At 42.1% G+C, this 27,916-nt stretch overlaps 1 protein-coding gene and 1 non-coding gene across 2 annotated transcripts in view; one reads left to right on the forward strand and one right to left on the reverse strand.

The window, feature by feature from the left end:
- LOC124623198 (furin-like protease 2) overlaps window positions 1-27,916 on the forward strand; it is a gene marked incomplete in the record, with an annotated part of 451,053 nt that overhangs the window by 60,756 nt on the left and 362,381 nt on the right.
- Window positions 10,214-10,288, reverse strand: Trnas-cga. Its single transcript has one exon. It is a non-coding gene; the product is annotated as a tRNA-Ser (tRNA).

The raw sequence follows: 27,916 nt of genomic DNA on the forward strand, positions 1-27,916 counted from the left end.
ACAATGTGGCTTGTTCGTGTGTCTATAAAACATCAACAGATGTTTCTAATGGAGCGCAACGAGCATGTGGTCACTAAGTGCACCCCAGATATGCTCTATGGATGACACATTACGCGAACGTGCGCCACGGAAGTAGTAGTCCTCGCCCTCGAATCCCGACTACTCAGGGATCGCGTGATTATCCAGAAGCAAGAGGATAAACGTCTGAGCTCATATCTCCTGGACAGCGCCAGCGGCGTCAGTCTGTAACTCTGAACTCTTTCCTATCTTCCCACCTTCTTAATACATACAATGTTAATTTCAAGCCTTTTAGTTTCTTAATTCCAAGCATATAAAGCTGCAACTTCGTTAAAACAGTTAACAACGAAATGAGCGTCATTTTAAGTACATACAAATTTTTAAATCATGAAATCATGACTAACATTGATGAGTTACTGTCATGTCGAATTTAAATGCAAACAGAAGTTACTTAGCGCTAATATACGTACGCAAGATCTCTCTGCAATCATACTCAAATGTTAGGCAGGGGTTTCATAGCACCACTATCAGAGTCCCTTTTCAATAGATTGTGGGAAAAGGAACACTTCCTCTTTCCGTGTGAAAACGTCATTTCTATAATTTTGTTACGATTATCATTTCTCCGTATAAAAGTGGGAGTCAACAAAATTTTTTGATATTGGGAGGAGACAGATTGTCTTTGGAATTTCGAGAAAAGATCTCGCCGTAATTAAATGTAACATTACTTTAATACACTACTGGCCATTAAAATTGCTACACCAAGAAGAAATGGAGATGAGAAACGGGTATTCATTGGACAAATATATTATACTAGAACTGACATGTCATTACATTTTCACGCAATTAGGGTGCATAGATCCTGGGAAATCAGTACCCAGAAGAACCACCTCTGGCCGTAATAACGGCCTTGATACGCCTGGACATTGAGTCAAACAGAGCTTGGATGGCGTGTACAGGTACAGCTGCCCATGCAGCTTCAACACGATACCACAGTTCATCGAGAGTAGTGATTGGCGTATTGTGACGAGCCACTTGCTCGGCCACCATTGATCAGACGGCTTCAATTGGTGAGAGAGCTGGAGAATGTGCTGGCGAGGGCAGCAGTCGAACATTTTCTGCACCCAGAAAGGCCAGTACAGGACCTGCAACATGCGGTCGTGCATTATCCTGCTGAAATGTAGGGTTTCGCAGGGATCGAATGAAGGGTAGAGCCACGGGTCGTAACACATCTGAAATGTAACGTCCACTGTTCAAAGTGCCGTCAATGCGAAAAAGTGGCGACCGAGACGTGTAACCAATGGCACCCCATACCTCCACGCTGGGTAGTACGCCAGTATGGCGATGACGAATACACGCTTCCAATGTGCGTTCACCGCAGTGTCGCCAAACACGGATGCGACAATGATGATGCTGTAAACAGAACCTGGATTCATCCGAAAAAATGTTCTGCCATTCGTGCACCCAGGTTCGTCATTGAGTACACCATCGCAGGCGCTCCTGTCTGTGATGCAGCGTCAAGGGTAACCGCAGCCATGATCTCAGAGCTGGTAGTCCATGCTGCTGCAAACGTCGTCGAACTGTTCGTGCAGATGGTTGTTGTCTTGCAAACTTCCCCATCTGTTGACCCAGGGATCGAGACGTGGCTGCACGATCCTTTACAGCCATGCGGATAAGATACCAGTCATCTCGACTGCTAGTGATACGAAGCCGTTGGGATCCAGCATGGCGTTCCGTATTACCCTCCTGAACCCACCGATTACAATGATCTCGACCACCGCGAGCAGCAATGTCGGGATACGACAAACCGCAATCGCGATAGGCTACAATCCGACCTTTATCAAAGTCGCAAACGTGATAGTATGTATTTCTTTTCCTTACACGAGGCATCACAACGTTTCACGAGGCAACGCCGGTCAACTGCCGTTTGTGTATTAGAAATCGTTTGGAAACTTTCCTCATGTTAACACGTTGTAGGTGTCGCTACCGGCGGCAACCTTGTGTAAATGCTCTGAGAAGCTAATGATTTGCATATCGCAGCATCTTCATCGTGTCAGTTAAATTTCGCGTCTGTAGGACGTCACCTTCGTGGTGTAGCAATTTTAATGACCAGTAGTGTAATTTCCACCGTAACTAGCGTGTTAAATCAGTCTCTCTCACTCGCGCGCGCGCGCGCGCGCACACACACACACACACACACACACACACACACACTCTCTCTCTCTCTCTCTCTCTCTCTCTCTCTCTCTCTCTCTCTCTCTCTCTCTCTCTCTCCCTGATAATGCAAAACCAGCTGTCCTTCTCTGAACTTTTTCGATGTCCTGGGTCAGTTCTATCAGGAACGGATGCCATACCGCGCAACAGTACTCCGTGCGTCAAGTCGTGAACAGCGCCTGGGAATGGTCGTAGCATGATGAGTTAATTCGACAGTACCAGTCAAAAGGTTTGGCAGGAAATGAAGTAAGAGGGTTTTGGCCGGCACGCTCAGCACAATCAGCTGGAAATCGCTTGAGCTGATTGCACTGATTACAGTTAAGTTGTAGATCAGCTGCAGAGAGGATTAACATTTTGTAGCTGCCAAAACAGCTGTCTTGATGTCGTGAGCTTTGCGACCCACGACCTCAACGCGGTGTTTCCGGCCACAGATATTTTAACCATGGGTTTCCCGATCGTCAGAGGAAGCCGAAACAGTGTGGATGCTATGCCGACCATTTTGTAATGAGAACATCCCTTCACATTTTACGCAGGCTTAGAACTGTGTCTGCGCGTGATAAACATGATTAAACGATTTTTTATTTTTGCTTTTTTAGTTTTTACTCTTATTTTTTACGTTTTTTGTTTCTACAACTTTGCTGCAGAAAATTATTAAACTTATTAACTTACTTCATCTTTTTTATTTTTACTCATTTTCGTAAGGAAGCCAGAGATTTTTAACATCTGCTTGAATACCCCGACTCGTTATATATTCTTACGTCTTTTAACATTTTGTTAAAATCTGTGTTTTTTCTTCTTTTCTGAAACGGCAGTCCAGTGGAATCATTGTAATTTCGAATATAGCATTTATTTCTTACTCCGTCAGCTTCGTTATCAGAAACTACATGTTGGGAAGATTTAGATTTATTGCCTATAGTTCCCTATGCGAACCTTAGACAGCATTTGGGGTTCTGTGCCGCTGGTTAAAAACATAAAACATTTCACTTGGTATACTCCGGCCTTCGACACATTCACTGACTTAATCGTCTAAGAATTTCATGATCTTTCTTACACTGGGCACTACCTCCATTATTGTCATCCGCGCTTCATCAACACTGGTGGAAGATGTGCCTTTGCAGCGCACGTGCGACGAAACAATCTAACTTCTTCCCTGTCATTGTATTGTTCCATTAATCCCAGTAATTGCATTTTCAACTACAGCACTGGTTGGAGTGAACCGGCAAGGAATGTTTCGGCGAACACGGTTTTCATACCTTTAATTGTAGTCATTTCAAAGTGTAGCAGTACAGTTTTCGGTGACGGCGAAGACATTTTATTTTTCAGTCCAGAAAAAGGTCTTTCAAAGGTATTTTGACTTTCGTCTGGGAGCAAAGCAAGTAAAACAGGAAATAGTTTAGTCTCTACTTCTGTGCTCATATGTCAACGTGTGTGGTGTACAGTTCTTTGAATTGTGTCACACAAGTGTCAAATGTTCTATTTTCACACACGATTTTCTCCGTTTTTTCACAATAGAGCATCAGAACTGTTTTTGAGCAACAGATGCTTCGTCAGTTAAAAAAAAAATGGAGTAATCTCAAAAAGTGTTCGCTCGGTTGAATCGCCAAACTTGTGCCATGGTTCTGGGTCGTTCCAAAAGATTCCTTTCTTGCTTGTGGAATTCAGTGTCAGAGTTCTCATAATTTTGCATATCTGCGACAGAGTTTTAACCTTCATCTTCGATACTTTCACATTATTCCTTAAAAATTTGGAAAACGGGCACTGTTATCTCCTGTAGTTACGTATTCGTTTCTTAATCTGCAGTTTTGCTACGTCAGATGGGCAAGAATGCTGCTGTTCGGCCATGATTCTGCCAGTTGAAGTCCTTAAACGACCTCGGCGCTGTTCTGTACAGAGTTGACGCACAAGCAATTCATATACTCATCAAGTCGTCATATTTGCTGTGCACCGGGTGGCGATGACCATCTTTGAGAAGACAAGGTTTCTCTTCCTTTTTTCTAATTATTTGCTCTAATCACAGTGAATATAACTCACGTAGCTTACGCGTATGAAGCCATACGCAGGCGGATACTGTCGGCAAGGGTACTGTCTGACTGATGGTGATGATTACGCATCCGCTGTTGGTGAACGATTGCCGCAAATCATCTGTGGGGAAGGCATCTGGTCGAACGACCCACGGTGTAAAACTGCTCTGTCCACGGTACCTGCAGCTCCTACAGAAGTGTCGGAAACCCCGCGGCCCACAGCCCTCTGTCTCGGGCCACGTGCGGCCTGAGGCAGCGTTCGCTCCTGCCGGCTGCCGCGCCGCTTCCCGCTAAGCAGTCAGCAGCCGCCGGCGCTGTCGCTGCCGCGTCGTCGCCTTTGCGACCCGTGGCCTGGCGTGGCCGGCTGCCCGGGGCCCGCGGTAAGCGGATTAGCGGCGTCGCGAGCCGCCGCCCGGGATAACACAATCAGCCGCCGCTAATGGAGACGGCCTGCGGCTGGCCGCCGCTTCGTTACGGCGCTCCGAGCCTCGGCACTGCCACAGGCGCCGGCCGCAGAATGTCGCAAGTGCCCGGCTCTGGCCTCGCGCTGTCCTTATTGGCCGGTTGTGGCCTCCCTTGACCGCGCTCAGCATCTTCTATATACGTTACTAAAGTCCCCCAGCTGCCTATTCCTATCTCCATGAGAAGCCTAATCTGGGGGACTCCTGTAGGGACTTTAATACGTTTTTCGCTAGTAGATAGATTCACAAAGAGGGCTTCTGAATGTAATTTACTAACAAACAAGGCAATGCTTCGCAGTTGGTAAATACATATGGAAATCATCTCCCTCCCTCCCTCCCTGTCCAGCTCCTCGTTCCCCCCCCCCCCGCTCTGTCCAGCTCCTCGTTTCCTCCCTCCCCCCGCTCTGTCCAGCTCCTCTTTTCCTCCCCCCCCCCCCGCTGTGTCCAGCTCCTCGTTTCCTCCCCCCCCCCCCTCTCGCTCTGTCCAGCTCATCGTTTCCTCCCCCCCCTCTCGCTCTGTCCAGCTCATCGTTTCCTCCCCCCCCCCCTCTCGCTCTGTCCAGCTCATCGTTTCCTCCCCCCCCCCCTCTCGCTCTGTCCAGCTCATCGTTTCCTCCCCCCCCCCCTCTCGCTCTGTCCAGCTCATCGTTTCCTCCCCCCCCCCTCTCGCTCTGTCCAGCTCCTCATTTCCTCCCCCCCCTCTCGCTCTGTCCAGCTCCTCATTTCCTCCCCCCCCCCTCGCTCTGTCCAGCTCCTCATTTCCTCCCCCCCCCCTCGCTCTGTCCATCTCCTCATTTCCTCCCCCCCCCCCCTCTCGCTCCGTCCAGCTCTTCGTTTCCTCTCTCCATGTCCATCCCCCCCCCCCTTCTCTGTACATTTCGTTTTCCTCCGCTCGCTGATTTTTAAACACTTTTTTTCCTATAGCCAACGAAACCTAGACTGCTGCTAAAGGCTGTTGAGAATGTTATGAATGTAGTAACTAAATGTTAATTTTAATTCCTCTGCTACATCCACAGTAGCAACATAGTGTTAAACTTCTATAACTCCTTAAGGGTGGCTGATTGTACAGGGTGACACACGGGAGACGGACGGTTTTGAACTGTGTAGTACTGAGGGCGCGGCGGTGGGAGGTGGTCGTGTTGGGGATGGTTCTGATCCACACAAGACGCCATTTCATTTACTCAAGTCTCTATGGAGCAGTGGGACTTGAAACGTCGAGTGTTTGTCTGACAATTTCGTGAAAAGTGGTGAGTCTATTATTGCTACGCAGAGATTGTTTCGTGCGCGGTTTAATGTCGGTCGACATGGAGCTGTTCTGAGCCGTAACACAATCCTCAGATGGGTGGAAAACTTCAGGTCAACTGTAAACATACTGGATAAGAAGCATCCTGGCCCGAGACGCAGAGTAACGACACCAGAAAATGTTGAAAGGGTAAGGTAAGCGGCAGTCAGAAGCCCAGGACGGTCAGCTAGACGTCATGCTAGTGAGTTACGAATCAATCGTGAATCCGTTGGACGAATTTTGCATAAAGAATTAAAATTACATCCCTACAAAATGCTCGTTGTCCAACAACTTAAGGAAACTGATATTGCTGTACGAAAAGACTTTTCTTACAGAATGCGAGGGACTTTGGGATCAAATAAAAATGAAATTTTATTGATGAGCGATGAAGCTCATTCTCATTTAAACGGGATTGTGAATAAGCAAAACCTACGTTACTGGGCTCCAAATCATCCACATCTTACCCACCAGCGTCCTCTACACTCAGAAAAAGTAACAGTCTGGTGTGCTCTTGGCTCTATTGGCATTGTTGGACCTTACTTTTTGAAGAGAACGGGGCCGCAGTTACTGTTAATTCGGTTCGTTACATTCGTATGCTTCAAACATTCTTAAAACCAGAACTAAGAAGACGACGAATCCTTATTAAACGCGTTTCGTTCCAGCAGGATGGGGCAACATCGCACACCGCAAACACTTCAATGACAGTTGTTAGACACATGTGTCCTGGCAGGATTATCTCACGTTTTGGCAATCTTCCTTGGCCTCCCTTGTCTCCCGACTTGTCAGTATGTGACTTTTTTTTGTGGGGTACCTTAAGAACTGTGTCTATAATCACAAACCACGAAATTTGGACGAGTTGATGAAAGCAATCGTTCAATAAATAGCTGCCACCCCTGCAGGTGATTGAGGATTTTGAGAAGAGACTTCAGTCCTGCATTCGAAATGATGGACATCACCTTGACGACATTATTTTTCACAAATAACTTTGTCAACTAAAATGGCAAATAATGAGCTTTGATTTTGGGTAAATAAACATGCATCAGTTTTATAGTTGGCAGAGTATTATTTCATTAAAAACCGCTCGTCTCCCGTGTGTCACCCTGTATGTTAAACATTCCTTTCACAGTGCAGTAAAACAGCCAAAATGTGGCAACACAATAAGAAATGACAACATGTTTTAAGAGTATCTTACGAAATAGTACTTAAGGTAGTAAGTTTGATGTGTGGCACTTGATGTCCTCAACCTAATACAGTGGTATCTAAATCACTTCGCCATCTCTTGCTGATCTGTGATATTGTCACAGTAATTGGTAGTAATGATTACAGACACTCTTAATGGTGCGTTTACTTGGTTACTTTGTAAACGACGACTGCTAATTCGGAAAGTAAGTTTCAGACTACTACAGTGAGCTGACTGCAGGCAGTGGACTGAACTGTGTAATTTGTAGTCCGTAATTGTCTGTGTCTGTGGCGCATAGTGTTTTGTACCTTTCTGCGGAAAGCTTTTTGTGTCTGCCAGTACTAAGCGGAAGAATTGTAGACCACGTTTTAATATCGCTCCTTCTGGTAACTGAGCACACAATCGGCGGATGATGACGTCGTGCTGAAGGTCGTGGCGTACAAGCAGAAATAGGTCCGGGTCTGGAGGCTGCTGCACGGAGCTGAGAGACGCCAAGCGGTGGTTGTTTCTGTGAGGTGTTGGCCTCCCGCGTTATATGTGGTATATCTGTTGCTTGGTACACAATATCTAATAAACTCCTATGTAGGGTCATTGCATCGATGGAACGTGCTCTTCTAAAGGAAATATGTACCGCCAAAACTACCTCTTTTTGCCCAGACAAGACTAACGCAAAATATTCAGTTAGTCTAAAATGTGTGTATTGAGATGCTGGGAAAGAGGGGGGGGGGGGGGGGGGGGACGATGTCGTGTGACTACAGCCTCCCGTCGGATAGACCGTTCGCCGGGTGCAAGTCTTTAGATCTGACGTCACTTCGGCGACTTGCGCGTCGATGGGATGAAATGATGATGATGATGATGATGATGATGATGACTCAAAACCCAGTCCCTGAGCGGAGAAAATCGCCGACCCAGCCGGGAATCGAACCCGGGCCCTTAGGATTGACATTCTGTCGCGCTGACCACTCAGTTACCGGGGGGCGGATTATTGAAATGCTGACGAAAGTACTGAAACTACAGTAGAAATTCTAATCAACAATTCTCTTAAAGTGAAGCATTGCGTACAGCAGATTGACAGCGTAGTTCATGGTTCAATTGTCAGGACGCTGATTCGACCAAACAACATTCCTCATGTTTTCATCTACCGTGCTTAAGTCCAATGTCTGAGACTGAATTCCAGCAAACAAAATGTGATCCTTGAACAATGCACAAGACGTGTTTGTCAACAGATCGCGGGACCTTAGGTGACATCGAGGACGTATTTCTCGTCCACACGAACTGACTTTGCCATTGCCACATAAACACCTTTCCTCGCAGCGAAAGCTTCTCTTCTATCTTCTGGTGACGATGTGTCTCCCGTGATCACAATGACCCAGAATGCAATTACGCCGTGCTTGTGCTTAAGACAGCAAGGTGACGTAGAGGACATCGTGGCTGAAGCGGATTCAGGCGTCAACGGAACTGTGATCGTATCATTTGTAGATATTTTCTTTCTCTTCTCTCAGTAATTTATTCGTGGACAGTCTGTCAGGCCAATTTAATTAGAATTCATAAAGTTCCTTTTTAGTGTTTCACAAACTTTCGCGAATCAAAAGGAAGATTACTTGTGATCGTGTAAAAATTAAGTATGACAGAACGTTTATACCAGCACGGTGATTCCTTTTTCAAGGATTATAAAACCAAATTAATTGCTGAAATAATTTTAACTAGTTTGCCAGTGATGGGATTTGAATTCTATAACAGTTTCAGCAAAAAAGATGAATAAAGGCTGAAAACTAATAGTATTTTTTAGCAAAAAAAATTTGTTCCATTGTGACCGAGGTTTACTATTCACATTATCTTCAGAAGGAAATTCATACACCTTTTAAAATAGAATTATTAAAACTGTTTGAATATCAGTTTTCCATCCAGTGATGACTTCAAAACTGCTTAACAAAACACATTCTTTCATCACATGACTACCTTGAAATGAAACATGGGTGCAACAGTAGTCAGTCATACTATTTAAGTTCCGAAGCCCTGACGAAGTAGTCAGAGCTTTCATCATCTGCTTGTTTTTAGGTAGTCTTTCTGAAACGTGTTAATGAAGGTGCTTTGTCTTACCAAAATTTGCTTTTTAAATTTAGAAATCAGTGTAATTCTTTTCTCTTACCGCATTTGCTTCCTAATATTCTCATACTAACCTAAAAATTGTGTTAATGGCTAGTTTGACGCCTTTCCACAACACTTACCATTCGGCAGCCTTAAGACTTCGTGTCTGCAGAATGAATGTTCTGTATAGAAAAACAAAAAAGAAAATCTGGATAGTAGCATAAGAAATGTTGAGACGGAAAGTGCTACACAAACGGAATAAAAATCGTCAGTTCATTCTACTGTAAAGTGAAAGTATAACTGTTTGATGCTATTTTGTCGAAAACTGATATGCTGGGACTGTGGATGTAAAAAAAAAAAAAAAAAAATGCCGGACAAATTTTTAAAGAAATTAAAAGTAGCAACCAGCTAACGGTAATAGTGCTGCTTCTATGAAAATATAATGGCATTACCGACATCAATCAGACGTCTGTTCCCGTTTATAATTACATGTTTGTTAATTAACTGTGACTGTTTGTTATTTTTCAATTTTTTATCAGAACTAATCCGCAGATTTGTCTGAAGCGAAAGACAGTTAAAACATGTACTAGCAGTGAATAAAATATACCAGGATGAGAGAGACAGCAGCGGTAACAGAGATGGAAACTTGTGGACATTGGTCATTTTTATACACGTCAGTTAGGAAGTATGTACAGCCGTGTGGAGTTCATCGTATCAGAATTGGTGTCATTCTCTCACGTTCTTCAGAGGATGCGAAAACAAATCACAGTGAGAGAATTAAATTTGATTACGAAATTGTCCATATCACATGGAAACAACTTCGTTAAACATGGATAGAGGGTGAGGGGAAGCGAATATCCGCCGGTGTGTCTACATTTGTTGTTGTGGAATGAGATTTTCACTCTGCAGCGGAGTGTGCGCTGATACGAAACTTCCTGGCAGATTAAAACTGTGCGCCCGACCGAGACTCGAACTCGGGACCTTTGCCTTTCGCGGGCAAGTGCTCTACCAACTGAGCTACCGAAGCACGACTCACGCCCGGCACTCACAGCTTTACTTCTGCCAGTACCTCGTCTCCTACCTTCCAAACTTTACAGAAGCTCTCCTGCGAACCTTGCAGAACTAGCACTCCTGAAAGAAAGGATATTGCGGAGACATGGCTTAGCCACAGCCTGGGGGCTGGCTAAGCCATGTCTCCGCAATATCCTTTCTTTGAGGAATCTGCAACACAGACATCTGGAGATGAAATGCTTAGATTACGTGAAATTATTCGCGTGTTGGAAAATCGTGTGAAATGTAAAAATGTGCAAATCATTAGACTTGGTACAAAATTACTACGTGATAAGGAAAGTGCCCATCATAAGAATAAACTGCAACCACAACGTCACAGGACACAAGTACACAAGTACAAAAGGACAAGCTCATTTTAAAAAGTATTGGTTCCAAGTACTTGAAAAAAGATGCTCTCGATTTATTGATGAGTCAGATCAGTATACCACTGAATGGAAAACGTGGTGCGAGATGGAAAGATGAAACTAAATTATCTGCACTTAATTTGTTGTATTATAGTACTCAGGCAAACAGTTTTTTATCACACTGTTTTAGCCTTCCATCAGTACGTACCTTACAAAGGTATGTGGAAGATATACAATTAAATTGTGGGATAAATAATAACATTTTTCATCTTTTAAAGCAGATAGTGCAGCAGTTACCAGAAACTGATATAATTGTTAATTTGTCTATGGTTGAAATGTCACTAACGGAAAATTTGATATGACAGCTCTAGGGATCGTGTTATTGGATTTGAAGACATGGGTTTCATATGTACATCTGAGGTTGCCAATACTGCATTAGTTGTAATGATTAACGGCATCTTCTCAAATTTTAAACAGACATTAGTATATTATCTCCAAAGGACCAGTAGGAGCCACCCATCTGACGCGCATATTTTTGAAGTTGTCAAAAAACTCACAGATTGGTTTGGTTGTAAAAACATGTGTGACTGACCAAGGCTCGAATTTTGTGGAGTGGAGGAACAGACTGGGTATCACACCAGTTAATCCATGCTTAGTACACGAAGGGAGTAAGATCTACTTTTTTTATGACAACCCACACTCGATAAAAAGCATACGTAATAATTTATTCAGGTATAACATTATCCACACAACAAATGGAGGGATTCGCACTGCTTCATGGAAGGACATTTGTCAGTTGTACTCTAGTGATTGTGAAAGGAAGTAGAAGTTGGCCCCCAAGCTCACTAAAAGAGCTGTCCAACTGCCAGCATTTTCAAAAATATGGGTAAGCACTGCAGTTCGTGTGTTGAGTCATACAGTAGCAGCAGGTATTCAGACACTTGTTACGTGTGGCACCATATCATCATCTGCTACTGCTACTGCAGATTTTTGCCAAAAAGTAAACGATATTTTTGACAAATTTAATGCATATAGTGTTAAAGGGCCTGTATCCTTACGGAACTGTATTACAAGTGCCTCAAGACATTTAGAAATATTAAGAACACTGAAGCCATGGATACAGTCATGGAAATTTGTAGATGTTGATGGGAAAGATTTTTCATCTATGATTAAGTGTGTTAAAGAACTTCTGGGTAACATCAGCGCTTTGAACATGTTTGTAGATGACGTTTTGGATGGAACCAAGTTATATTTATTAACACGCAAAATTAATCAAGAGCCACTGGAAAACTTTTTCTCAGTGATAAGGCGTAAGGGTGGTTTTTGAAGCAACTCATCACCACGACAGTTTTGTGCTGCATTCAATAATTGTGCTTTAAGCAAATTAGTGAACACACATGGTGTAGCGACCTCCAGTTGTGAGGGGATCAACTGGGGTCAGACTATAGTGGATATGAAAGCAGCGCCAAAATTACTTGTTTCACCACTGTTGGACATCAGTGACAAGAGTTCAGTGATCAGACTGCCAAATGTGGAAGTCCAAACAGACCTCGGAGAGGCAAACAGCATGACATACGTGTTTGGTTATGTATTAAAGAAACTGCTTACAATTCATGACTGTTATAAATGTAGGATAGTACTAGTAGATGGCAGCCAAGACTTAGACGCAAATGACAAAGTTTATTGTCATTTTAAAAGTTATGAAGGCAACTTTGGATGCCTATTTATTTGTACAGAAGATGTCAAAGAATTTTTAACTCATTGTGAGACAAAGATGACTTCTACTTTTGATGAATATGCTCACATAAGTAAACGTGGTGCTTTCTTTGTGAACATGTTGATGGACATCCCCAATTTTCCACCTGGGTGCTGTGCTGAAACCAAGCTGCTGTTAATAAGACTGTTTGTGAAAGTGAGGCTCTTTTACATTATTAAATTCAGGAATCAAGACTCAGTCTGTAGAAGCAAGACGAGAAATAAAAAAAGTGATGAAGCTGGCTCATTTGGGTTGCTAAAGTGTCAGGACTGACTGATTCACTTAATTTTATTTTTGTTAAATGTATCAATAGGATATAATACTGTTTTAAAACAGTCATACTTTTTATTGAGATAACCTGATACCACAAAGAATAAGACGGAAATTGTATTTTTGGAAGCAGGCTTCCTGCAAAGCAGAACGTAATGAAAAGTGATGTGTCGCTTCATTTTTACACAAGATCATCTACATACTTCATATGTGGGATATACAGTGTGTATTCTCTTACTTTCAGTGGAATAAGTGCGACTGTATGCTACATCTTAATTATTTCTTCAAGAATATGTTGCAGCTTATGTCACTTCATTCAATAGTTCGTGCTCTGTTTACTTATATCTCACGATCATTTATGTCTCCTAACACTTGTGAAGCAAAAATATATTAATTATGTTGTAAATTACGTACAAAACGAATTAAAAACAAACATTATTTTTACGTCGCATCTGCCGTCAGAGTAAGGAGAGCTTTCTGGCCGCTAGGGGCGCTAGTGTCACTTGAACTGTGAAATGGTAACAACTTTCACAGCAGTAAGTGTCGCGACTGTATATATTAGACTGTGGTAGTTCCATGAACCCTCCACCAAACACTTCAGCGTTATTTTCATAATAATCACGTCGACATGTAAGTACCGGTATGAAAGTATTTAGCTGTCAGCTGACGACTAATGATTAGACATCTGAAAAGCTTGGTTTTGAGCCGAACAGAGTCTTAGGTCAAGCGTCGTAACTACTGAACCAGCAATAATCATGGCTTCTCTGCAAATTCGCAGCCCTGTAGCTCCAAAATACAAAAAAAAGTATTATTTTCAATTTGCGACTAAGGGGAAAAATAAACCGTCACCCTTCGGAAGCTTGGGTCAAAATCGGATTACGTGATGCTGTTGCTATGAATTATGTTTTATGAAATAAAAATAGCGACAGGAGTGCGGCGGCTGCCTTGCTTATTCCGTTATTTCCGCGCCGCCGGTGCGCCGCGCAGCGGCGAGCAGTGTCGAGGACCCATTGTCGCTTCCCCGTCGCAGGTCCAATTTGTTTTCACGGCATCTGCACTGCGCTGAATATGTAAGCGCCGTTGTTGAAATATTGAACTAATTTGCGTGCAAATTAAAAATAAATAGCGGGCCCTGGACGGGCGCTTGGCGTAGCCCGGGGATTGGGGGTAGGGGGAGGGGGTACAGGAGGCGCCAGCGTGGGGAAGGGAAGTTTCCCCCTCTCAGCCTTTCTCTTGTCGTTCTTTGCGTGCATTTACGTAGCAGTGAGTTTCAAGAGGACGTTCGCGCGGGAATGTTAGAGATGGCAAGGAACAAACCAGTTCGTACAACGTAGCGCCGGCACTGTAAATGCAAAATTCACTGTTCCTGCTTGCGGTACTGTGACTTGACACAGTTACGTTAATATTCTTGTTTTTGTACCGTATTTGACAGATGCGACTGTGTTTGTCTGTTCACTGCTATGCTACAACACAACTACGTAAAAATATCGAGGAATAATTACAATATAGTAATTGTTTTCTCGACGGCTGACCAATAGAACCATTTGTTAACTAAACAACACATTTAATGTTGCGTTTCGTGGAAACACTTGTAGCTGTCTGACAAATGCAGTTACATTACTACCACAGATATTCGCAACCCTGTAAAGTAACGCTACTGTGAACATATGTGCATGAGGCCGAAGTAAGATGGCTATTTGTCTTTGCGATCGGTCAAGAAATAAAAACCGTAGTGAAAATAGGATTTCTGAGAAAGACAGTGAATATGTAACCATATCTAGAACAATGTCTCCCGCCAAACGTAAAGCTCATCTGTCATTTAATTTCTTCATGCTGAGAAGGGCAATCTAGCCAAAATTCATCGATGAATAAGTAAGGTTCACGGTGAAACTTTGTGAAGTAAAAGCAAAATACGGCAATGGTGCAGGACGTGCAAACGTTCTTTGTGTACCCTTAAGGAAGTGATGACAACTGATGACTTTGTTCAGCGATTGGATCAGGTGATTAAAGAAAATCGTCGGTTCACAATTTCGAGGTCAGTGCTTTACACCATTGTGAGTGTGGAAGTACTGTAAACTCTATGCGAGATGGCTTCCCAAGATGCTGTTCATTTACCACAAAACACATGAGACGTATTCGCAGTTGCGAGCATGGGCAACCATCAGCTGTATTATGCATCATATCATATTATAAAACACAGAAGGTTGCTTTTTTTTTTTTTTTTTTTTTTTTTAGTGAAATTGTCACAGGGGACGAAACATTGGTTCATTTCGAAAATGTAAAAACAAAATAGCACTCCAAACAGTGCATACATTCTCATTCTCCGATTAGGTCAAAGAAGTGCAAGCGAACTTCCTCTGTCAGAAGGAGTGTGGCTATTGTGTTCTGGGACCGAAGACAACTTTCGTTGGTGGAATTCATAGAACGCCGTACGACCACTGCTGCAGCCTCATACAGGGTGACTCGTAAACGTCTACGAAGGGCAATTCAGAACAAGCGAAGAGAAATGTTGCCGTCAGGCTGTGTCCTCCTGCATGACAATGCTCGGCCTCAAGCTGTCACAAAGAAGCTCCTGCAGCGTTTTCATGTTGTTTGATCGTTCGCCATGCAACCTGGATGTGTCATATTCTGATTTCCGTCTCTTCGCTCATATGAAACGATGGGGTTAAAGAAAGAGTTGCAGACCACCGTAGAGAATTGGCTGAAAGTACAGGTGGCTGCCTTCTATGACGAGTGTATTGAAGAACTGGTGCCACGCTACAATTAATGTCCAAGTCGGAGCAGCTAGTTTGTAGAGAAGTAGCTGGAAGGTGTTGCAAAATGTTGCAAATAAAACATTTTTGATTTTTTTACTGTGGTTTCAATTTCACGACTGATCACACCTTGAAGAGAGAGAACCGCTCGTATCTAGGGGTGTGCGTGTGAGTTATTTTCGATTGTACCAACTCTACAAGCAATTTTCACTATACATTCACGGCATAGTTCTAAACGTCGACCGATCTTTATTCTTATTAAATGGCATGATTGACAGTGTTTGCTCTTTTGCCCTTACTGTAATAAGTAACTTGTAAATACATGTAAAATTTTTACTTACTAGCACTATTTTTTATGTAATTATAAGTAAAAACAGCAATATCATTAAGTGAAGAGTGTTTGTGAAAAGGACAACACGAATTTGATTGCAACTAAATGTCCTGTAATTAGGGAAGACAAGCGCAGAAGCTGTCAGTTTGTACGGTAACAGATGAGTCAGTAGAGAATTAACGTCTTAAGATACATTTTACCAGCGACATAATAAGACAATTCGCCAACAACTAACGATAGATCATCGTTAAGCATAGTGTGAGGCATGTCGTGATATACATGTTGGAAATGGATAAATCTGTTTTGTAATTTAAACTCTTTATTCTTTATGCCACCAAGAAAAAGGCAGTCAAAAACAGCATCGTTTATTCTGTCAGTGGCGGAAAGAAAGAGGTGTTCAGATGTGAGCAGAAAAAGTAACAGTAACTCTGAAGGAATCTGTCTTCTACAAATTGCATGTCAGATACAGCCAATAATTAGCTGAACAAAACTGAAAAATACACCTAGACATGCAATTAATTGAATATTGAATCAGATTTGGAAATGCCTCATTCTGTTCGGTACAGATGCTGAATTTAAAATCCGTAATCCATCATTTTCAAATGAATTACAAAAAAATCCTGTAAAATTTGAATTTCAAGAAGGCAGTTCGCTGTGGGAAAGTAATGCGATATTTTGGTGTTAAATCTAAAGTGGCAACTGTAGCGCGTGAAATGTTTACGGAGACATTTCAAAGACTACAAACAAAGAGTGAGAATTTTTACTGAAAAATTGAAGTAATAAAGAGATACCACAATGAGACTGAGAGAAAGTTAGGAGTATACCGAGGTAGACCGCCTGGCGCATGCAGGATGAGCCTTGCTATCCGAAAATCTGGCTGTCAGGGAGAAAAATAAATGGATCCCATGGAACAGGTAATCAGTAGAGCGGGTATAAGAACGTAAAAGGGAAAATTTTTTGCTAGTATAAAAATAAACTTTCACTGACACACCTTGACCGAACGGAAAAGGCTAAAAATATGAAGGATGTGGAAGACATATTTCGATAAAAACAGATTTAAAAGAATTATATCTATAAAAATACACACAGTTGACAGAGCACCTGCGTAACTAAAAGTATTTATAATAAGAATTGCGTATCAAGAACTGTAAGAACCTGCATTAAGCAAGGTAGTGCAAGCACATTACTTGCTTGGAAGTCCATTCTAGCTCTGATTTACGAGTTTCATGAAGTGGAAGTGTTACAAAAAGGAACTACAACCAAAATTTTTAGTCCAGTAATAAGCACGCCTAGAAATTAAGAAGTACCAAGAATTATGTCAAAACATAGAAAGTATAAAAAAACAATAAGGAAAAGTAAAATGACTTTCCTTTGGGTATTCACACAGTATGAATGACAGTAGGCTACCAAAACAAAGTATAATGTGAGAAAAATAAATTAACAAAAACCTGGATCCGATGAGCTAAGACATTTAGAAGCATCCAACATAAATAAAAGAAGCGGAAGTAGTAGTTAAAATGTCTTCAGCAGACAAATGCTAGAATTAGGACTTCAACTTATAAGCAGCAAGAGAAAGTTTTTGGTCTGAGCAAAGAAAACAGAAACAAGGTGGAAAAATGATAAGCGTGTTGGAGGAAGAGAAAATACGATACAAATAACAAGGAATTAAGATTGCGAGTGGTCCATAGTTAGCGATGATGATGGTGATTGATGACGTTCTTGTGTCTAGCAGCGTTCACTGTCCTCCCACAGAAACCGGCCAAAGAGAACAGAGTGTACGTTACAGAGCCGCACCAGTAGCTGCGCGTCCTTATCTCTGGTGCTGGCGCTTAAAATACACGTTGGATACATTCACCCCCTCCGAATAAATTATACGCGGCCTCCCCGTAATGATACTTTACCTTTTATCAGCTTTGCTACTGTGCGGAATATTTCGCCTGCTACAATAGGGCAGTGGCGTGTTTTTACGCATTACGGTGCCCTCGGGCTGTTCTTTGCAGGTGTATTCAGCGGCGGCGGATTTACATGAGAATTGCAAGTAACGCGCACGAGTTGAATTCATGAAACCCGTGGTTTCCCCACACCACCTGATAAAAACACTACACACTGAGCAACGTGACGCGGCGGTTAAGACACTGGGCTCGTATGGCTCTATTCCGGAGGATGGCGCTTCGATTTGCGGTCCGGCCATCCAGATCTAGGTTTCCCGTCATTTTCGAAAATAGCTTAAGACTAATGCTGAGACGGTTCATTTGAAAGGATCTGGCTGCTTTTCTTTCCCATGACGAACTTCTGATTAATGTCCAGTGACCCACATCCTAACAACGAAACTGTTTGGGGCAGAAAAATAACCCATCCTCCTGAATTTCCAACTTCTGAATAAAATAAAAATTAAAAATGACTGATTAGCTCTGACTCTGGAGATAATATGACGTGTCATTTTTTCCGAATCAACATTTTTAGTTTGGGAGTAATTTTGTTTTTGGAGTTTTCATTCCTGTTATATCACAAAACAACGCATTCTCAGGATTTTGTAGGTTATAAACGCTGTTATTGTTGATGCGTCAGTTGCATATTGTTTGTGTTGTAATTAGTGCAGTGCTCTTGAACAGTAAGATTTGTTAAATCAAAAATGCTGCAGAACACTGTAAATCAGTGAATAATTTTTGTTACATAGTTAGTGAAATAACATTTTCGTCACAGAAACGCAGTCTGGTGCCTCTTGTGAAGACTGCATCTCATCATTGTTTTGGTATGAAGTTAGAAGACTGGGATAAGTCATAGGATTCTCATACCTGGTTCAACTCTTGTTCTATTATACAAATAGAGTCGCTCAAAAATAAAGAAAAATATATGCGGCTTCTGCTGTTCATATGGCTTGTCGGGAGCCTACAAACCATACATATAACTACTATTTCCGCTTGATTCCAACTTTAGAGGTGGTAAGTGAAAAAGAAATAGTGGTGGTTAAATACCCTAATTTTCCATCAGCTATCAGACTTACTCCACATTCATAAAGCCTACCAGTTCCAACTCCGCTCCGAAACTTACAAACTGGTTCAAATAGCTCCGAGCACTATGGGACTTAACATCTGAGATCATCAGTCCCCTAGAACTCTAGAACTTAGAACTACTTAAACCTAAATAACCTAAGGACATCACACACATCAATGTCCGATGCAGGATTCGAACCTGCGACCGTAGCGGTCGCGCGGTTCCCGACTGAAGAGCTACAACCGATCGGCCACATCGGCCGACGCTAAACTTAACAGTAGGGAGGAAGAACAACCCAACAAGCCTTCTTCATCCGTTGAGTCTGATTTTGGTAAAAAAAAAAAAAAAAAAAAAAAAAAAAAAGCTACTTGTGGAATTGCCACTGACGAACATTGAGAGAGATTTCATTACCATCTTAATTCTGTAATGGAACAAAGATAACAGAGCTGTTGGAATGAAGTAACGTTTGCGGATTACTGCTGGTCTTTGTATAGGGAGGCTCTGAAGTTCAGTGAGAGGAGGCAAGCCAAAATACAGTAATCCCATGAAGTCATCACCTAATTCTCTACAGACCCAACCAACTGCCAAGTACTCTTTCATCAATTTAGAACTGTTGGAATGTAACGGTCATTAAAAAAAAGTCTAATAGACTATGCGTTCGCGTATGTAATTAAAATGTATAGCTTTCTTTTAATCCGTTAAAATAGTATACTGTCTTCCACCTATTTTATATCACAAAAATCACAAAAATTAGAGCTAATAAATTTTCTTTGCCATATTCATTTTTTCTCAACCACAAAGTAGTAATGAAGGGAAGGTTTGTTTGGTGGGGGAGGGTGGGGTCAGTGTGACCTTATCGTCGAGGGACATTAAACCGTAATGTTCTGCACCTCCATCTATACTCCGTAAGACGTCTTCAGTGTATGGCGGGGGTAACTTGTGTACCACTGTCGCTAAGCCTCCGTCTTAGCTAGAACATTGCTAATTTCACTATCTTTTCGCGAGGTATTTGAAGGAGGATGGCTATTCCAACAACGTCCGCGCTCTGAATTTTAACAGTGAATCATATTGCGATGAACATCCCCATGACGCTGCCTCGTTTATTAAACGAACCTGTGACGAAATACGCCGCTGTTGTTCGGATCTTCTTCTGTTTCCTGTTTCAATCCAGCATGGTAAAGGTCTCACAGTGACGAGCAATACTTCAGTGCCGGTGATACGACAGTTTTGTATGCTGAATCCTTCGTAGACGGGCTACACTGCTGAAAACTATTCCAGTTTGTCTTCGGTCCCTGCGATTAATTTTATTTGGTCGTTCCAAATTCAAACGCTCCTTACAAATGCTGACAGATAATTAGTGGATATGACTTCCTGCAGTGATTTTTCAGCCATCTTGTGATCAAGCAATAAAACGGGTCTTCGCGCGTACTAGTCTGTATGCGTTCCGTTTGTGTGTGTTCAGAGTCAAGTGGAGGGCATCTTCGAAGCGTAAGTACTGAGATGGTCCGTAAGCTGTCAAGACGTACATGGAGACGCATGATCTCCACGTAAGGATGGTATACTAAGTTCGGGATAGACCGAGGCCACAGAAGTCAGGGCTACCGAAATGCACACACACACAAGGCATAAAAGGGCGATGCACTGGCGAAGCTGTCATTTGTACTCTGGTGATTCATGTGAGAAGGTTTACGACGTGGTTATGTCCGCACGACGACACTTAAGACTTTGAACGCGGAAAGGTATTGGAGCTAGGCGAATGGGACATTCCATTTCGGACGTTGTTAGGGACGTCAGTATCCAGAGATCCACAGTGTCAAGAATGTGCCGAGAATGCAATGTTCCAGGCATTACCCCTCTGAACGCAGTGGCCGACACTCACTTAACGACCGAGAGCAGTGGCGTTTGCACAGAGTTGTCAGTGCTAACAGACAAGCAACACTGCGTGAAATAATCGCAGAAATCAATGTGGAACGTACGAAGACCGTACTCGTATGGAGAGTGCTGCGAAATTTTGCGATTATGGGCATTGGCAGCAGACGATCGACGCGAGGGCCAACAGCACGACAATGCCTGCAGCGCCTCCTGTGCTCGTGACCATGTTGGTTGGAGCCAAGAATAACACGCAAGATCCAGAATTTGGAGGAGCCTCTGATGCAGATTACGTATCTATTATTTCTACATCTTCAAATACTACTGCAGTAACTGATGGGAGTCGGAGATTTTTGTGCTTTTGATTCGTTGATATGAATATTTATCACCTGTTAACTCTAGGTGGACTTGGAAATACATAATTACTATTCTAAAGCAGTACATACTGACACATTTTCTGTTATGTTGGATAAAACATTTTGTCCCGTATAGAAACTTTGGCGAACGGGCGGTATTTGTAGGAAAACAGAGGGACACGTGATGCCAGTCTTAAAGTGCAACGAGAACCGTATATCTATCGTATCGAAATCACACCATTGGTGGAGGATGACACGATGGTCAGTCGCTCCCGATTGGTCCAGAATGCAGAGCTTTGCTTCTTCGGTTTACTTTTATCTTATGACTGTTTTTATTGTCTTTCGGAGCCTGTGTGTAAAGGGTTAAAATCAGACACCCAAATGGCGGGGGCGTGACTCCTGAAGCGCGTAACTGTGGATAGCATTTCTCGTGTCTTTTGTTTCGTTTTCTGTCGTTCCTCAGTTGCTTCAAAATTCATGGAGGTATGACGTGTCTTTGCAGTGAAGTGAAAGACTTCTTTTTGCCATACACATATCACCTCTTGTATTTATGAAGCATCTGCACTGGCTTGTGATACATGTTTGAACACACAATAAATGCATTGTGTAGTAGTTGCAAATATGTTGCTATGTTACGTTTTCTCTTGTTCTTCAGATTACAAACAACTTTCATAGCACAAGTTTCGTGAGGTTAAATTATCTTTTGTTGTTACTCAGGATTTCCAATGTTACTAGTCTAATGTGTTTATTCGTTCGCCTTACTCCAGTTGGAAATATGAGAACAGCCCTTGTACCTTTGGTGAAAACTTGCGAAAACATGGACATTAACCATCTAACGTGGGTGGATCAGTGGACATGAACCATCCAACACGGAACAACAAATGAAAATTTCAGAGGAAAACATTTATATACAAAGAGTCCTTGAGAGTCCTTGCAGTGAAAAAGAAATTAATTAATGACCAAATCAATATCAGCAGTAACTACTTGATCACGTTACCCAATGAAACAATAACAAAGAGAAATGTGAAACATAAACAATCTTCCACCGCCTCTCTCTCTCTCTCTCTCTCTCTCTCTCTCTCTCTCTCTCACTCACACACACACACACACACACACACACACACACACACCAAATGAAAAATATCAAACCACACAAATAGAAGATGAAAGATAAACACACAGTGAAAGTTGGGAACACTACGTACTTTAAACACACAAAAGTTGATCACGCAATGACGCAATGAGTTCAACTGATGTGTTGGTCTCAAGGACCACAGACATGGGCTGTTAACATTGGAAAACGTAAGTAACACCAAAAGATAATTTAACTTTATGAAACTTGGGCTATAAAAGTTGTTTCTAACCTGAAAAACATGAGGAAAACATGACAAAACATAAAACAGAAACATATTTGTAATCACTACATAGTGCATATAATACTACTGAAGATAGTTCATAAATAAAAGATGGGAAACATATATGACAAAAAATAAACTCTTTCATTTAGTTGCAAAGATGGAACATACCTCCATGAACGTTCCTTAGCTCTGTGTATTGTGTATACTAAATCACTGTAATGATGAACTTCACTTACAGTACCTGCGATGCGAGCGATGGGTAATGATGATACAATATACGGTTTGACCAATGAGTACAGGAACTTCTCGGACAGGATGTAGGACCTTCACATGAATTTGACGAGCATGTTTCTGAAATGGAGTTAATTTAAGAGGAAATTGTCTTATTGAGGACTACTTCCACTTTCCTAGAGAAGAATCCTGCTGGGAGGGGAGGGGAGGGGAGGGGAGGGGAGGGAGGGGAGCGGAGGGGAGTGGAAATTACGGAACATCCTCCAAGCGAAAGAAATGGTATGGTATGGTAGCGGTGGGCAGGGCTCGAGGGGGGTAGAATTAGAGCATTACGTGAGCAGTAGAAAAGCGCACGTGGGGTCTCGCGCGTCGCGTTAACCAACTAGGGGGCGAGGAAAATTCTTCCCCTTTTACGACGGCAACGGCAGTCGTAGTAGTAGTAGTAGTAGTAGTAGTAGTAGTAGTGGTGGTGGTGCGCCGAGCCGAGTGGAGCGGGAGCGGCGTATAAAACAAGCGGAACCGTGGCGCGCTGCGGTCCGGGGTATTGAATGCGCAGCTGGGGTCGTTTTGTTTATTAGAGAGCCAATTGCTGGGACAAATAAAGCGGCAGGCAGTCAGTCCTCTGCCCTGCTCAGTGCTGGCCGGGGGTCGGGGCTGCGTGGTGGGCGTGACCCGCTGCGGGAAGTCTGCTCAGAGTTGCTCCAGCGTCACTTGCATCATGACCAAACGATTGTCTCCTAACAGAGCAGACTTTTGCTCCCTCAGTTCGTCCGTCAGATAAGCTGTGTGAGGCGGCAGGAGCTAAGGAAAACTACAACCCCTAACTCTGTCTGGATTCTCTCTACTTACTTATTTGTTGTCTGTTTACTCTGATCAGATTAAAAGCTAAATCACTTCGTATTTCAATAATTTAATTATCATATCTAAAATTACGTTCTACAGCAGACATGGTAGCCTATTAGGAAAAAGTATTAAGAAAAATCATTTCTGCGATAATGATGTAGGTCAAAGCAGTGAATTAAAATTTGTACGAACACCGGAATTCAAACCCAGGTCTTTCCCTTAGTAGGCAGATGCACATCCTTTACGCCACGGTTTTTTAGGGCAGTATTTACGCAGTGTTGCGTTTCCTCAACGCAGGAAAACTTAACATACATGCATAAAACGGTATAATTTCCCAGATGTTTCTACCAGAAAGTATAAAATAGAAGCATACCTGTTCAGAAAATTGTCAGATCAGTCAGCTGACTTATTATTATTATTATTATTATTATTATTATTATCTTGAGCTTTTCCTCATTACAGAGGCTTATCTCCAACATAATAATTTACTTGGAAATTACAAGACAAACAATCAACGTTCTTAAACTATATTCTCAAAATATTCCTCCAGGTGTTCCGATCTTGTGTGTCTTCTTCCTCTGCGCCCATTCTCCTCATTGTGTGCTGTACATTTTGGAGCCAGGTGGTCATAGGTCGTCCTCTTCTTCTTCTCCCCCCCCCCCCCCCCCCCCCACCCTCCGGTTCCCACTCCAGTATCAATTTTGGTATTCTGGTTTTCTCCATTCGTCGTACATGCCCGTACCACTGTAATTTCTTCCTATCCATTACGTCATATATTCTTTCTTTTTTTTTCCATTCTCCTTATTACTTCGGTGTTCCTTATCTTTCCTTTCCTGGAGATTCTTGCTGATCTTCTCCAAAAGTCCATCTCTAGAGCTTGTAATTTTTTAATGTGCTTCATGTTAATTGTCCATGTCTCCGTTCCATACAGAACCACACTCTCTAATATGGATTTGTATATTAATTTTTTAGTTCTGCTCATTACATTCCTGCTCCATAAGACGGAGTTAAGCATCCCAATGACCCTCCGTCCGCTAATAATTCTTTTATTGATTTCTAACTCTGATTTTCCCTCGATTTCTAAAATGGATCCCAAATAACAGAAAGTGTTTATCTTTTTGATTTTCTTTCCTTCAATGTATAGCTCATTTGAATGATTAGTCAAGTATTCTGTTTTTTGGTAATTAATCTTCAAACCCCAAGTTTTGTATGCTACTGCTAGTTGATTGCACATCTAGTTAGCATCCTCCCCGTATTGTGCTACGACTACTTGATCATCAGCAAATAATAAATGATGTAGGTAAACTCCAACTCTTATTTCTAATCCCATACTATTACATTTACGAGACCATGTTCTAAGGTTAATATCTACATACATTTTAAATAATGATGGTGACATGGGACAGCCCTGTAAAAGGCCGCCGGCCGCGGTGGTCTAGCGGTTCTAGGCGCTCAGTCCGGAACCGCGCGACTGCTATGGTCGCAGGTTCGAATCCTGCCTCGGGCATGGATGTGTGTGATGTCCTTAGGTTAGTTAAGTTTAAGTAGTTCTGAGTTCTAGGGAGCTGGTGACCACAGATGTTAAGTCCCGTAGTGCTCAGAGCCATTTGAACCATTTTTATAAAAGGCCTTTGCTTGTTCTAAATTTCTGTGAAAGTTTATTACCAACTTTCACTTGGCAAATGTTATCTTTATACATCTGTTGTATTATTTTAATCAAGGAAGGGTTTATGTTTGCCATGTGTAGTGCTCTCCAAAGTAAGCTGACTTAAGCTACAAATGACTTGGGAATACAATTGACTGATAATCGCAACAGAGATAATCAGCGGAATCCCTGAGAACTTACAAAGGAAGAGGGTATCTTCGATTATTGCAGCATTGCGAGTTTCGTACAGTAAGATTGGAGGAAAATAATTTACGGAGACACGAATGGTACGGTATGTTGCAGAACTGCAACACAAAGCATTCTCAAATTCTATGCGTGTTTACTGTTTAATAATAATACTGATTAGTACAGTACATTTGAAACCGTGCACTGTATCGTATTTTACGGACTATAAGATCCACTTCTTTCTGCGAAAAATTACCTTCAAAATTAGGGTGCGTCTTATACTCGAAATTAATATAAAAGTGTCCAGTGTTTGATTCAAAATTTCCGCCAGTCTTAAAAATGGGCAGATGTCCCGTGCCGCGGGAAACCTCTCTATCTGGCAACATTGGCTTCAACTGGCAGCAGCGATGCACCGGTGCGACGAACATCAGTTAGGAGAATCAAAAGCTTGCTAACGCTGTCTCCCACCCGCCCCGCCCTTACAAACCCAGAACACTGTCTAGCCTATGATACGTCATTGCAGTCAACGGTGCCAGCGTACTTGAATTGAAAGTTATTTGTGCAGTCGATTACAATAAAATATTTTTGTTAGTAGCTATTTTCCTAATAGAAAAAAATGGAATGGTATGGTGAAGGCTGCAAATTGACAATAATAGCATATGCGGAACAACACCCAAACAGAGCAGCTGAGCGGAATTTCGGCACCCCACCAACAGAGAAAGCTACTCGCGATTGGCGTGCTAGAAAAGAACTGACAAAAAATAATGGGGAAAACGAAATGTGCAAATAGAGGACTGAATGCAAAATGGCTAAAACTGGATAACGGCATACTGAACTGGATCGAAGGAAATCTTCAAAACGACATTGGAATTCATACAAAGACGATTCAAATACACGCTCTAAAGCTAGCGCTGCATTGGAACTTAGTCTATAAGGATGGAGTTCGCTGACGCTATAGGTTTATGAAGTGTCATGGATTTAGAATGCGAACCAAAACCAAAATATCTCAGGAAATGCCACAGGAGCATGAAGAGAGAATATCTCTCCATTTTTATTACCCAACGTTGAAAGAAAACCGATGTGGAACTAAGCCAAATAGCGAATATGTACGAAACTCCTCGGACATTTGATGCGCCGAGTAACGAAACCGTTGCCATGAAAGGTGCAACAGCTTGTAATGGTACTTCAATTACGTAACCATTACGGCACCTCAACTCGACCTCTCGATACCAGCAATACTCTACTGTGTTTCTGTAAAGTAGTTGACATATTTTTGAGACAACATTCAGATTTGATTTCATTAATGTAGAGGTAATTTGATGCATCGATGTGTTTATATTGCAATGGTATTATTCGTATGTGTATTCTTTCTTTTGTCACTATGATCTTTGACGTACTTGTAGCTCTGATTTTTGGGCGCGTAAGCGATTATTAGTAGTTAGAGAGTCGGACCTTGAGAAAGTCAAGTCTTGGACGTCATGTAGGAAACACGCATATTATAGTCAGGTTATAAAATGTGAACTTTAACAGTGAGGAAGAGGTTTTCAAGTATGTTTTGTATTATGAAGTGATATTTTGTGTGTTACATGATATTGCAGCAAAAGTAATAAAAAAGAAGTGTAACTTAAATTCGGAGTGCTGATAACTTTTTTACATCACCATTGTGCTAACTTTGAAAGGTTTAGTCTTCAAGAATGGTTTGTGAAGCGCATCTATAAAACTTTTGAATATCGCATAATAAAACCTAGGCCTCTTTGCATCCGAGATTGGAATCACCACCACCTAGATTTTCGACGATTGAGCCATGATTTTACAACGAGACCACCGTGGGAAACACGAAAAGATGAGTGCCTAGTTTATTTATTATTACACGAAATGACTTTATTAACTGTGCTCTAATGACACCTGCCACATAATAACTATGTTGTTGCCCGAAAATGCAGTTTTTAGCAGCGTGAGCAACACAACAATCATTATTAAATTTTGACCTTTGTTGTGTTACAGTTGTTAGAAACTGTAACCATAAAAACAAGTGGACATGAAAAAATTCACTGTTGCCCTTACGTGCTATGTTGAAGGTACTAAACGTAATCCATTTTCAGGCGCAAAATAATGCCAAAACCTTCTGAAATATTTGTAGGTGGTGTTCACGAATTACATGGGTTGTATGGACGAGGCTGGTATGAAGTTCTGGATTAACCGTGTGTGCGATAGGAGGAAAGGTGCTTTGCTGAAGAAGAGTTCTGTTCTTGGTGCTAGATCTATTTTGTAGTCATTTGAAAAATTCTGTGAAAGAGAAATTGAGACGAGAAAATACGGAGCTTGCTGTTACTTCGGGAGGACTTACTTCCCAATTGCAACCTCTTGATGTGTCGACAAACAAACCATTTAAAGTGATAAGAGAGGAATGGAACAAATGGATGATGGATGAAACCAAACCTGCATCCGCGCTAAAAGGATCTTCAAAACGACCTACAATCAGTGTGTGTCACTGGGTAACACACTGAGCTGGAGTGAGAGCAGACATATTGTTCAATCTATCAATACGTACGGCGTAAGTAACGCTCTCGATGGCAATGAAGAACGTCTTATACATGAAGAGGACAACGATGACGACGAAGTGGAGGAGGAGGAGGAGGAGGAGGAGG

This window comes from Schistocerca americana, chromosome 7, assembly GCF_021461395.2.
Source record: "Schistocerca americana isolate TAMUIC-IGC-003095 chromosome 7, iqSchAmer2.1, whole genome shotgun sequence".
Taxonomy (NCBI): domain Eukaryota; kingdom Metazoa; phylum Arthropoda; class Insecta; order Orthoptera; family Acrididae; genus Schistocerca; species Schistocerca americana.